General features: G+C 36.8%; 1 protein-coding gene across 2 annotated transcripts in view; it reads left to right on the forward strand.

Annotated features, from left to right (window-relative positions):
• The first annotated feature begins 4,372 nt into the window (after nucleotides 1-4,372).
• Nucleotides 4,373-13,594, forward strand: part of LOC140344111 (transient receptor potential cation channel subfamily V member 1-like) — a 45,832-nt gene continuing 36,610 nt past the window's right edge. Inside the window, exon 1 of one of the 2 annotated variants that reach the window (XM_072431055.1) lies at nucleotides 4,373-6,092. The gene's annotated coding sequence lies outside the window, so the exon portion shown is untranslated. The remainder of the gene's footprint in view (nucleotides 6,093-13,594) is intronic. The other variant, XM_072431061.1, reaches the window with a different exon arrangement.

Raw genomic sequence — 13,594 nt, forward strand, 5'->3', positions numbered from 1 at the left:
TATGAAATAACACATTTATTCAACATATTCCCCCCTGAGACTGATGCACTTGGTACAGCGTAGTTGCAGCTTTTCTAGACCGTTCAAATAAAAGTTCTTTGGTTGGGCTGCAAACCAGCTCTCAGCAGCATCTTTGACGTCAGAAATGTCCTTAAAACATTGCCCCTTCAGGTGTTTCTTCAAATTTGGGAACAGATAAAAGTCCAAAGGGGCCAGGTCAGTTGAGTAGGGGGTATGGTGGACCAATTGGAAACCCAGGGTGTTCAATTTGCCAGCCACAACGTTGGATGTGTGCACAGGTGCATTGTCCTGCAAAAAAAGGATCCCTTTGGTCAACTTTCCACGGCTTTCCAACCTATCCAGGTTTTGACAGTTCTGTAGGAAGGACACTTCTCCCCCAGTGTTTGTGACATCTCAGTGTGAATGTACTTTTCTAACTTTCCCTGGCGAAACAAAATCTTCATGACGGTCCGTAACTCCAATGACGTGAAACTTGCTTGTGCCTCTGCCATCACAGCTTCTCACTAGAAGAAAAAACAGTTTTATTAATCGCAAAGACCTGATATTTGTACAGATACATATTAAGATATTAGGCTGTCATATGCCCCCACACTCATTTTTCTATTTCATCTGGAAGGGGGCAAAGCCAGGAACTTCTCAGCACCCCCTCGTATGTATGAACAGGCTTTAGGGTTGTGTTTATTGTATCAGTTGTACATTACTTTGAGATACTTTTGAGATCATTTAGAAATAATTAACAGGTGCATCTGACTTGCAGCTGACTTCCTTCTGACCTTCATTTAAAAGCAGGTTTTGGATTCCCCAAAACTTGTATGATCATGAGCCTGTCACCACAGACCTTATAACAGTCAAGTCACAACCATGCTACGTGAATAGTATCCTGAGTATCTACACTAGATTTCCCTATTACAAACAGCATGCTGCCTGCTTTATATGGACCCATCAGTAACCTGAAGAAAAAGCTAAGCTAAGCTGTAAAAGATTTCGTTTTTTTTAGGTCCCCAGTATCCCAGGTTTTCATACATTTATCATCCACATGTATTGTTGTCAATGTTTCTGTCTAAGGAGGGATTTGCAGTATGCTGTAGTTACTTGAGTAATACCATATTGCTGGAGTGTCCTTTATAAATCTAGACTGTGGACTTTACTGAACACTACTGTATTTAAATAAATCTGTAAGAAACAAATAACTGTGCAGGAAATTTACTTTGTTTATAACATTTCATGGCATATGCTGATATTGCCAGGTGTCAAGTCATAAACGTTTTTAAGGTTGCAAGAATAGAAACACGTGTAGCACAAGGACAGAGTGTGGTTGAAAAGTTTCTATAAGAGTGCTGGGATTCCGAGAATCAATAGGTATAGTAAAGACAACCTTAGTCAAAATTTAGTTGTTTGAGACTTGTCAGCGTTATATATCAGGAGGGTCATCTCTAAAGTGATCTCACAAATTTATTTTATTTAGGCAAATGTAAAAATGTTTCATTTTAAATGTGTTTCTAAAGTAATTATCTCATTAACAAAGCTAGTAAACTAGACTCAAGTAACCCTTTTCATGTGTACATCTATCACCAGGACTTAGGTATATGTAAAACCTCTTTGTGCATATTGTGTTACTATACCAGGGCCCAGCAAGTAATGGATCCCAATTGTAATAACCAGTTCTTATTTACCATTCTGTATAAAATAAAGCTGATTTATTTTTGTCTTCACATTTTTTATCAATATTTTATATATACCTAAGTCTTTAATATTTGTTTATTTAGTACCAAAAACATGAAACAGTTTAAATGTCCTGATGTTCTTCTTACTTGACATCTTGCTGTCTTCCATTCTTACTTAGAGACCTTTGCTGTAATTTTATCATAACAAAGATACAGATATAGATAAAAATATTCAAATATAATACTACTACTGGAGAAAAAGTTACAGTGCAAACATCTCCCTATTTTTGGTTTATCAATTCTTGGGTTGTGTGTTCTCTGAACTTCTCATGCTGCTCCTTAAAGCGAAACTAAACTTCAAACATAATTGTGAGCAGGCAGGTTCTTTATTGCATAAGGAACAGGCAATGTCCCTTATACAAACTTGCCTGCCTGTTTGCAAATTTTCCAAGTACACAGTCTTTTCTTGCTTCATTGTGAGGAGCCATCTTAATTGGCCAGGCCAGTTCCTTTTTTTATTTTTAGTAAAGTTCTGCTTTATATATGCAACAGCATAGTTTATCTATGCTTAAAATGTGTCTTAACATTGCATGCCTGAAAAGAAGTGGTTAGGTCACTGTTTTAATGTGTTAATATTACCTAGCACATGTCAGGTGTTGAAGAATAAAGGAAAGCTTGTTGTGTCTTTCCTTATCATAACAGTAATTAAATGAATGTTATTGAAACACACAAATCCTCCTTGTTGTTCACAAAACACAGAATGAGGACAACTCATTAACTCCATCACTGCAATGCTTAGCTTAAATAGAAAAGCCAATAGCATAATACTTTAGTGTACAAGGCAGCAAAATGACAGACATAACTTAATAGAGTGCTTCTTATTCACATACAAATGAAATATTTATCAGAAAGAAAATCACACATTTTGTTGGACTGATCACACAGTTTCCTGTGCGGTTAAAACTGGTGATGTGAAGTCAGGGTGGTTTCTAGTTCCTGTAAGTAAATTGCTTCCACTAATGGTACATGACATCTTTGCAAGTTATTAGTAAACCATTATGACTGTTGTTATGGTGTCAGTGTGAAATGGGATTTGCAAAAGGAAAGGTGTGCTTGGACATGCAGCAAAGATTATGTAGTAGTTGGATTAATATTCACAAATTAAATGTGATATGTCTTTGATGAGGGTGTCAGTAGCTGGATTAATATTACTAAGCTATAATACATTCACTCTGGGCATACTGTGTTGAATAATTGTCTGCAAGGCCCAAGGACTGTGAAAATTGTTCCAACTGCATGTGGGTTTTATAAGTAGGTAAAAGTAACATTTTTTTTAACTATATAGCTTTTATATTGGAGGAAAGTAAAAAGCTTGCATAAGAAATTTGTGTGTTTCCATTTCTGACCTGTCCAAATAATATTGCTAGTTGCCTGGCTGTCATGCTGACTTTTTCATTGTAATCATTGAGTCAGTGACCCTGAACAAGTATAAGGATTTTCATCTGACTTTTTTTTTTGTTTTAGGAAATGTCCAATTAACTGTTTTATAAATAGATCCCATAGTTGGAGTTACATTCCAGGCTGATCAATGATGATGACCAAACCCAGTGAATATATCCATGCCAGTGAGGAAGCAGAGGGAGGTGAGTTTGGTTCTACTGGACTACAAGCAGGCAATACAATGAAAAAAATTATATAAATATTTGTTGTGTCGCAATGATTTGCAGTTTCTAATTGCACCACTGCAGCTATTTCTGTGTGATGCCAAAAGCTGTTAGCTCTTTAAAGAAGCCAAAACTATATATATTTTTGGTACCTATATGGTGCATTATATTTCAGAAAATGCACTGTAAAGAGCAAATGCACAACCATTACAATACACCTGAGAAAAGAAGGGAAAGAAGCATTAAAGTGCATTGAAAAAAAGTACAAAATGCACAAACACATTTTGTAGTGTTAATTCAGCCTTGTCTAGCCAGAAAGTTTTATTTCGACTTCTGGACCAATAATGAAAAACACAGTCATGAAAGCCAGCGAACTGGCATTCTCAAAGGATGTCAGTAATGGCAACATATATTAAATTTTATGACAGATTCGCTTTACCTTGAATGTGCCCTGCAAACATTTGAGAATCTGGATTATTGCACGGTGCATGTTTTATGTTAAAAAGTGTGCAAACAGATCTTTATCCAAATTAGATAAACAACAAAAGGTTCATCTATATCGCCCAGTGTAAATTGAGTATGTGGTACATTTGCACCTATATTAATTATAAATCCACCAGAAAATAAAATCAATTTGAAAACTGCTCCTTTCTAGACCTTTATTTCAGCAGTGACGACTCTTGTACTCTTGTATTATAACAAATTAAGTTTAAAAACTAAAAGATACATTGTTACATCTTTTCTGCAACACTGAGATAAAACCTTACAAGTGACAGATTCCATTTCATGTATGAGGTTATTGTGGCAATAACTCCTTTTAACAGTAGTCTGGATACATTTACCTGATATAACTAGACACTTGAATCACTTAGCACCTACAGGGGAAGTGTTGGAGCAACAGTTATTAGTGATACTTTTGTAATGTTCTTCTATTTGCAGTGTGCTGATTTGCATGACTTTAATACTGAGCTTCCTCTCTGTGCGGTTCAGCAATGTAGATGGGAACAGAGGAGTCAGAGGGGACACAGGGGCTTCCCTTGGACAGAGCTCAGCATCACACTGATGGGGGGTAGTAAAGAAATGACACTAGCCTTGTTTAGTCAACATGTAGCAGAAGAAAACAGGAAGGAAATAGCTGAATAGAAGGCAGTTTATATTTTACAGAGAAGCACTATTCTGCATGTAGAAGGGTTTGCTGTGTGCAGTATTGAGCTGCAGAATCAGTTTCAGCACTGGAGAGTGAACAGTGGTGTCCATGGATAATGACAAACCCAACCAGCACAATGGACTGAAGTCTGCACAGGACTGGGCTGGTGAGAAGTGGAAGATATGATGATGATATCTGAGAGTCTTTACCACCTTATTGATTGTATATCAATAAAAAAACATCGTGTAGCTGGATTGCCATTTACTGCTGGGCTCTGGAATACTGGGCTTTTACATTGCCATCTGCTGCGCTAAATGGTTCTTTTGCAGCAGGGAAGCCTCTTCACCTGTTGGACACATTTCTATAATGGAACTACAAATCCCAGCAGACAAGGGACAACCTGAAGAACCAGCTCAAAGTTATTTAAAAATGTTTCAGGTACAGATGGGTATCTTCAAGACTGCAAACAACAATGATCTGCATATAATCCAATGATCCACTATAACTGACCATAAATGATTGTTCAGTGTCCATATTGGTTTACTGCTCAAAGCTGCCTTGTTCTTGATATTTCCCTATTTTTTTTAAAAGAAACTAAAAGTATTACCTGGAGGATACATGGAGGCATCACTGGTCATGCAATGGCACCTACTATTCAGCAAGCTGCTCTACCAGGACCTAGGACCTTCAATATTGAAACCACTTTCACAGCCAATCAGAAAGTGTGTTTTATATTTTCCATTGCATTTCAAAAATGACAACTAGATTCTAACAGGTTGCCATTAGTAATTGAGTCTTCTGCATTTTGTAAATTACAGTTGAAATGTACTTCTGCTGTATATTTCCTCTTTTTTTGCTATGTGGTCAGATAGGGTGTGCTCTTATCTGTGCCTCCAGTACAGCAATGGGTGGTTCAGACACCCAGCAGTTCTTGCAGGCAGATATGTGTCTTTCTGGTGACAGATGTTTCCCTCATATACTGTCATTGCAAACTACTTGTAATAGCATCAGAAACTACTGTGCACAGTAACAGATAAGATTGTACAAGTCTCAGCACAGAGGAGGGTGCTTGGCTAAAAACTGTATAGAGTTTGCAATGGAGGAAGACAGAAAAGAAAGGGAGGGATTGTGTACTGGAAGAAAAGGGGGCACTGTGCTAGAAAATGGGAGGTATAAGCAGAGGAGGGGTAAGAGGGACTTTGCAGAATGGACTCACTCTAGAGTTAGGTGCCAGTGAGCTGATACCACAGGAAGCAATGTAGCTTTGAAGACTATACCAAGGGTAAAAAAGTGCCTTAAAAGTCTTATAAAATAAGAATATGTGAACAACCGTCCATCATTTCAATACTTCTGTCCTCAGCACACAGGGTTAAAGTCTTGCAACGTGACTTATAAAGACAGACAGTCCATCCAATGGCATGTAAGGGCTTGTAGATGGGATTTTAGGCACTGGAATTTGCTGGGTTGCTATTGCTCTGCATTGGATCCTCATCTGTGACTCAACAGTGCAAAGAAGGGGTTTGATCAGTGTTTTGTCACTTTGTGCCTGTTTGGTGGTGTTCAGTCTGCCAGGAGTGAGACACTGTGGCTGCTTCAGTAAGTGGAGTTTAATTCTCTTCCTTTTGTATCTTTTATTGTTCTACCTGTTAGGCTTTTTTGATCATTTAGAGCTTGGAATGTATTCCTAATGTTGTAAGCTAATGTAGCTTAGCAGACAGGCATTAGATGGGGTAGACAGAACCTTTTCGAGTTGCAATTAGTTTTACTGACAATTGTTTTAGAAAGAATGTACAGTAAGTGATGATAATAAGGTACAACAGATACAGTCAAATACTTATAATACTACTTTTTCTTATACCAGGCTGAATTCTAGGCTACATTTTTATCTATTGCTTACCTTTGTGTGTTTGATTTTGATCATGGTGGATCACTGCCTAGATATGTTGAATTTGAGTGTTATAAAGCCATACTAGTACAGAATGGCAGAGAATAAAGCAATAAAAGCAAAGCCATTTTAATATCAACTCAGTATTTAGAAGATACATTAAGTATCCAACATCTACATCCAAGGAGAAAACATGTCTATGAACTTGTCTTGTCTTGATGATACAGTTTAATTTTCAGATACTAAGTATCTATAGAGAGGTACTTTTAGATAGTATAGATTTTAAGTGATTCCATATGTAGGAACCAGCACCAGTCTAGAATGTAGCTGGGTGTGTCCTTCAGTCTTTACTTGCTACAAGTTATGCTGTGAATCCACATTATTTAGTGCGCAATTCAGCAGAGAAAAGAGAGGGAGTCACTGGGGACTGAGGGACATTGTGCCTGGGAACAAGTTAGATAACACAGGAACTCAACTGTGCTGGGAAAATAACACTGGTTGATCTGTGGGAGAAAGCAGAAAAGGCTCCACTGTTTGTAAAGGCTGCCTCATAGGGTGGATGTGACTTTGCTCCATTTTTTAAACAGAATTTAGTGCCTAATGCATATGTTAAAATTCTATCAGACCTGATGACAGTCTGCAAATATCTTACCAGAAGCCCATTGACTAGCACTGAAGCATATATATAGGGTATAGGCTGGCTTTACTGCTAGAAGATAAATGAAATTGTTGCTTTGAGGGCTTGTGAGGACTTGCCAAACATCTGATGTTTGTTCCAGCACACTTCCATATCTGGTCATTTAAAGATGGCCATTTAGTTCTTGTTACTGGAGTCAGAGCAAAGCTCACTACCTTAACCCTTTATTCCCATGTATTCCATAGTAGTAGTTCCTTTTATTTATTTGTTTGAAAGGTACCAGTCTGATTTTTCTCCTGCATGCAGTGACTTCTCCAAGACTCCATTTTGGCATTTTTCCCCCTACAGGATTTCATATAAATCTTCATATTTCTCCAACTATGTCAGGGTTTGTTTTTAGCATAGAGCAGTAGGAAAATCATGGTGGTGTGTCCTCACCTTCCCTAATTCCTTCATTCCCTCCTCCACCCATTTCTCTTCCTCGTTCTCCCCCTCTCCTTTCTAGATTTTTCTTCATTTTATATTGTGTAACATTCTCTCATTTATCTTTCATACACTGCTCCCTTTTTCTTTTCTTATATCCTTTATTATATTCCTTTTTCTTATTCTCTACATTTTCCCTCTCATCCCTTTTCTTATTCTCCCTCTTTAGTCTCTTTCCTTGAATCCCATTCTCTAGAACAAATATTTATTTTATATGTGAATTTCCTTCTTATTCTCTTTTTGACATTCTTTCTCTCTATTACATTCATTAACTATCTCTTTTTTCTGTCTTTCTTCACCCCTCTTCTCTCTTCATCTTTCTTTTAACATTTCTAAATTCTTCAAATGTATGCTATTATTTTAAACCCACTTATATCCCTATACTATCCTATGTCCATATCATACTCCTTTTTCCTTCCTCCATGTTTTTCCTGTCTTTGCAGTCATCTTTAGTTTTCTCTCTCTCTCTCTCACTTCTCTTCTCTCTTCACTCTCTCCTTTCATTTCATAGGCAATAACAATCTATACAACAATATTTTGAAGATGCCATTGGTTATACTGATGATATGTTTTTCAAATGTATAGTTAATGCGGATAATTTCAAACATGTTTTGTTTTTAACCTTTAACTCTTGCCTTTGTACCATATAAACAGTTTATGTATTATACAATACAAATAAAATAACAATAAAGATCAAATGAAAGCAGCTGTTGAAATAATTGTTAGAGTTCAGGTGCTTTACCCTGATGCATTGTTACTGACCACATGCTTAGCGATGTGTATGACTCAGTATCTTAGTCATTCGCTTATCTTCTCCAGCCAAGCTCAACCCTGGTTAAATTTTCTGTAGTTTGTGGCTCTGCAGAATCCATTTTTCACTGTCTGCATTAAAAAAATTTAAAGGGTTAGGCAAGACCTATAAACTGTTTCAGGAGATTTCAGGAAAAACAATGTGACATGAAATATGACTCATTTACCAACACCTATCAGTTATTATTATTATTATTATTATTATTAATAATAAACAGGATTTCTATAGCGCCAACATATTACGCAGCACTGTACATTAAATAGGGTTTGCAAATGTCAGATGAGTACAGACAGTGATACAGGATGAGAGTTACTAGGCAGCTCACATCCTGTTACCTTGTCACAACTTCACAAGTAATCATAAAATATATTAATATTGGCATAGAAAAGGGAGGGGTTGTGCTGCTTTGAAGTAAGAATACATGCAACCTGTTCATTCTGTTTGAATACGTCTACTCAAGTATTTCTACAATGTCTGGGCAGACAAAAAGTAATAGAAAGGATGTTTGTTTCTTCCAAGTACCAAGAATAGTTTTAGACAAAATAGGCCCCTGGACTACAAATGAAGTGGGTATTTCAACAGGATGAGGGGAGTATATCAAATAAAAAATGGTCTTAAAAAGGACTTGAATTCAGTAACTGAAGATATTTTTGCCATAGTGAACATCTAGAAATACAAACTGTAGCTAAGCAGTGCCTAAAACAATCTATATATTATTTTAAACTACTTAATAAGTACACATGAATTTTGGAAAAAAATTGTAGTGTACTTCCTGTGCCTAGATCCTTATAGTTGTAAACCTGCAACATGAGATCCAAGGCACTACTCACTACTAGTCCCAGGTGATGTGATATTTAGTGATACTTGTTCTCTTTGCTGGTGAGGATGCTGTACCTGAAGACCTGTAGAACAGACATCATTTAGCTTTGTTCTGTGGATCCAGCATCTTTCCTTTTTGCTTTTTGAATATTTACGTACAATCACATGTCACCAGGACAGCAGTATTGATTTGAATATGCAAAGCCCTGCTACTACGGTATACCAAGATGGTTGTAGCCTGCATCCATGCAGAGACATGGTGAAGAACAAGGTATGGTAAGTCAGTAATGGGAAAAACACTAATACACTGAACCATGTTCCCTTATGTACTTAGGACCCCTAAGCACCCTGTTACACACAGAACACTCGCCACCCACATACACTTAGCAATCTCCATCATAAATACCATAGCACTTGACAAAATGCATTGTATATATTCACATTGCTTCTTACACTCCAAATAAACCTTCCACACTACAACATACAATACATTACACTGTGCAGCATGTACTCCATAAAAAACACATCTCATCCAGTACCCCAAATGTACTAAACACATACTCTGTAATACTCTCTACTCTGTAATGATCCCTGACTTAGAGCCCCCAAATGTAAATTAGTAGAGTGCCAGTAGATAAGAGCTCCTGGGCAGCAGACTCCTTATTGATACTAAGCTCAACACACAGCTATAGTCATCAGGTCCTGTACAAGGAACAATCCTGTATCTTTATCATTACCGTCACTAAGGTAAGTGAGCTATCCCTTGCAAGATAGTGATGATTCACCTTGGTAAGTGAACAGCATACATTCCTATGATAAAAAAAAGCCCAATGTCTCTACCTGCCGTATGGCTAATGGATCTTGTTCCAGTTGCTGGAACACTGCAATCACTACTCACTCCTGGCATTATACTGATACTTATTGCTAGCTAGGCTGAAACAGGATAATGCTAATTTATAGAGAATTACATTTGTTTAAACTTATGCTCCTGAGCACTAGGTATTCTCCAGGAAGTGTACACTGGATTTAGCAGTGTATACAGTTGCCTCCCTAGAAGTAAATAATATCTGTAACATCTGTTCCATCACTGTCTAGTAATAAAAACTGTATCTGTGTTGTTATTCTACATATAGAAATAAAACAGAAATCCCCTTGATTTAAATGCCCCATTTATCACTGCTGCCCTACTTCTGCCTGTACTACCACCCTCCCTTCAGTGTAGAGAGTGTTATATAAAAATAAACAATAAAAATGCAACAAAAACAACTCAGTAGTAACCAACCACTTATCAATGTAAAGATGTTAAATTTATATTAGTATTGCATTTTTTGCGTATTTATTACAAATTAAAGATTATTTGTTATGCTTACCAGCAGTTCTTTTACCTATTTGAAATATCTGGACATGGTAAACATTTGTCACATAATGGCTTATACTGAAGGTAAACTAAAAATCAGATATAGAGCTTTGATGTACATATCTTAGGCTTTGCACATTATGTGAATGACAAGCTGTTATCACACAGGAAGGCTCAGGTTACAGACCTTTCAGGAAATATGGATGTAAGATGAAAGCATAGAATAATGGAAATACCGTTCAGCCAGGGTGTGATATGCACACCTCCATGAAAATAAATTTCTACGTAAACAAAATTTTGAAATTTTGAACTCTTCCACATTCCTATTGCATTGGATAGTTTCCATTTTTTTTTTACAAAAACTGTTATATTATGACCTGTAGTATGAAAGGTCATTTCACTTTTAGAAATTAGTGTTATATTATTATTTATTGCTTTTATTGTGCAACTTTAATAAATTAGGCCAAGCAGCACCGAGAATTTACACTTTCTCAAAACTGGCAATTTAGAACAAAGCCGTTCAAAATCTGTCTAAAACATTTATTCTTACTGGCCACATTCTAGGCATAGCACAAAATATATATATATATATATATATATATATATATATATATATATATATCAGAACTGTACTTACTAAATAACATCTTTGGGCTGGTGTCAATGGCATAAGGGTAAGAAGAATGCCATTCCTCAACTTTACTATATTATATGTTTTCCTTTTCTGGTCTCCCCTAGACCAGCAGTCGCCAACTGGTGGTCTGCAAAAAAATTTTGGTGGTCCACCGGCCAGAGCTGAAGACCATGTCCCTGGATTGCAGGCTCAGGACGGTGAGCAGGTTGTGTCTCATAAGGTCACTTTGGGGGAAGTCTCTTCCCCTTTGAGAGACACACGGCTCCCTGCAAACGTGCGGTCTGGAGTGAGTGCAGTTAGTGGTCCGTGGGTCCAAAAAGGTTGGCGACCACTGCCCTAAACTACAATCAGCATGAGCACTGATTATCACGGGAGAACCTCTGTGATATAGCAAAACTGTAACTGATTTCCCAAAAACCATTTGCTATTAGTTTGCAAATGTTTTCAATCCTGGTCCAGAACTATTTCAGGGTTCATCCTGGTTCTCCCATGATAGTCTATCTTCTGTAGTCTTGGAGAGCATTAATAAATCAGGCCCTATGTTGCTGCTGTTTAGTACAATGAAAGTATTAGATAACAGGTTTCTTTCAATATACCATTCTGTCCTTATTAATTAATATAACTCCATATGAATATAACTGCCAACAAGATAGCTAAATATATTACTGCATATTAGATTTGGTAAGCCTGGGAGTTAATGGCAGGACAGCTACTCTTAATCAACCTGGAATGAAGATACTGTATAGCATATTGCTGAAAGAAAACTTTCACATCTGCCAAAAAGTTTTTCTTTCAATTTGGTGTTTTGTAGATGTAAGTATAGAAGTGTATTATGTTAAAATAGATAAAGTTAGAAACATTTGCCAGCAAAGTCCTGCTAAATTAATGTGAATGACACATAAGATCTGATTGAATGATGTGGTGGTGTGATTTCACAGGATCAGAGTCCCTTTCCTGTAAGTCTTGCTGCTGTATACTAATTTTTTTAGATGAAATGTATTTTTCCATTCTGGTGAACAGATAGCTGTGTGTCTAAAACCGTGACCGTATGTGTCATTACAACCGACAAGCTTTCTTTTAACTTCCTGTCCGCCTGGAGAGGTCACAAGGCAACAGAACATGATGTTTATCCCCTTTTTATTACATGAAACATAGGAAACTATGTCATTGTATTACCCTCACTTGGCAAACATCAGCCGGGATTGGTGATCAGAGTATTGTAGGTGTAAATAAAATTATTAAAAAAAAAATTTTTTTAATTAAATGTAATTATTTTATGAAATAATAGGAAGTTGGGACATAGAAAGTTACAGTTGCCAAAATAGTATGCTTGGTGACTGATGCATTATAATTATTATTCTCGGCTATCTTAGTTTCACCCAGACAGGTAAATACACAATTGAAATACATCATTTGGACAGCTTTACTCAAACTTCTTTATAGTATGCATTCAGCTGTTGAACCTAAAGTCATGAGGGATATAGGCTGCTATTGCTGAACATCTTAAAGTAATTGCTGCCTGGCTGCCATGCTGATCTTCTAGGTACACAATTTTAATCCATCTCCCAAACCAACTCTGCCAGTAAGAAGTTTGGATCTCATCATATTTATTTGTTCTGGGAAAGCGGCATAAGAATTGAAACAAGGGTACTAGGGTAGGGATGTGAGCTATTTCTCTTTTTATAGGTTTCCTTTAAGTGACACCACAAACCTTTAGCCTTTGCATAATTTTAAAACAAATCTTACTTAGATAGAACATATAGTATTATTCAGAACTAGGCAATCAGAAGGGTGAGTAGGAACTGATGGTTTAGTCCAGTGTTTCTCAACCAGGGTTCAATGGAACCCTAGGATTCTCCCAGCAGTTACCAGGGGTACCTTATAACTTGTGCCTTTCAGGTCAGATTAGCTGACATCATTGATATTTTCGGCTATCATGGCCGCCTTCCTCTCACTGCCCATCAGTGTAGGAGGCATTTGTCCCATTGATCACCACACTAATATGCTGTGAGCTGTAAAATCACTAATTATAGCAGGGCTTCCCTAAACTCAGAAAGTTATTTTTATAGTTTCCACATGTTAAAATGGTTGAGGAATACTGCTATAACCACTTACTGTGTCTCTCTTTTGCACACATTGAGCAATGGAGAAGTAGAAAGCTGAATTATCAGACAGGAACCTGACCCAAAAATACTTGCAGCGCCTATTAAGGAATCTAGGAGCCACTTTAAATAAGGAAAAACATGCCACTTTAAGTAAATAAACAGGCTACTAGTAAATATTGTATAAAAGTATAAAGACTTCTGTTACAAGGAGTTCCTCTGTACACCTGCCACTGTGGTGGACCATGTACTTTTATATAAGTATAATTTATCCTTGGAAAAATCACATCATTTTTTAGTATGATATTGTGAATAAAACAGACATCAAATTTGGTGGTCCTATAATGTATCGTTCTTTTAGGAGGGCTTA

The sequence above is a fragment of the Pyxicephalus adspersus genome, chromosome 1 (genome assembly GCF_032062135.1).
Source record: "Pyxicephalus adspersus chromosome 1, UCB_Pads_2.0, whole genome shotgun sequence".
NCBI classification, from domain to species: domain Eukaryota; kingdom Metazoa; phylum Chordata; class Amphibia; order Anura; family Pyxicephalidae; genus Pyxicephalus; species Pyxicephalus adspersus.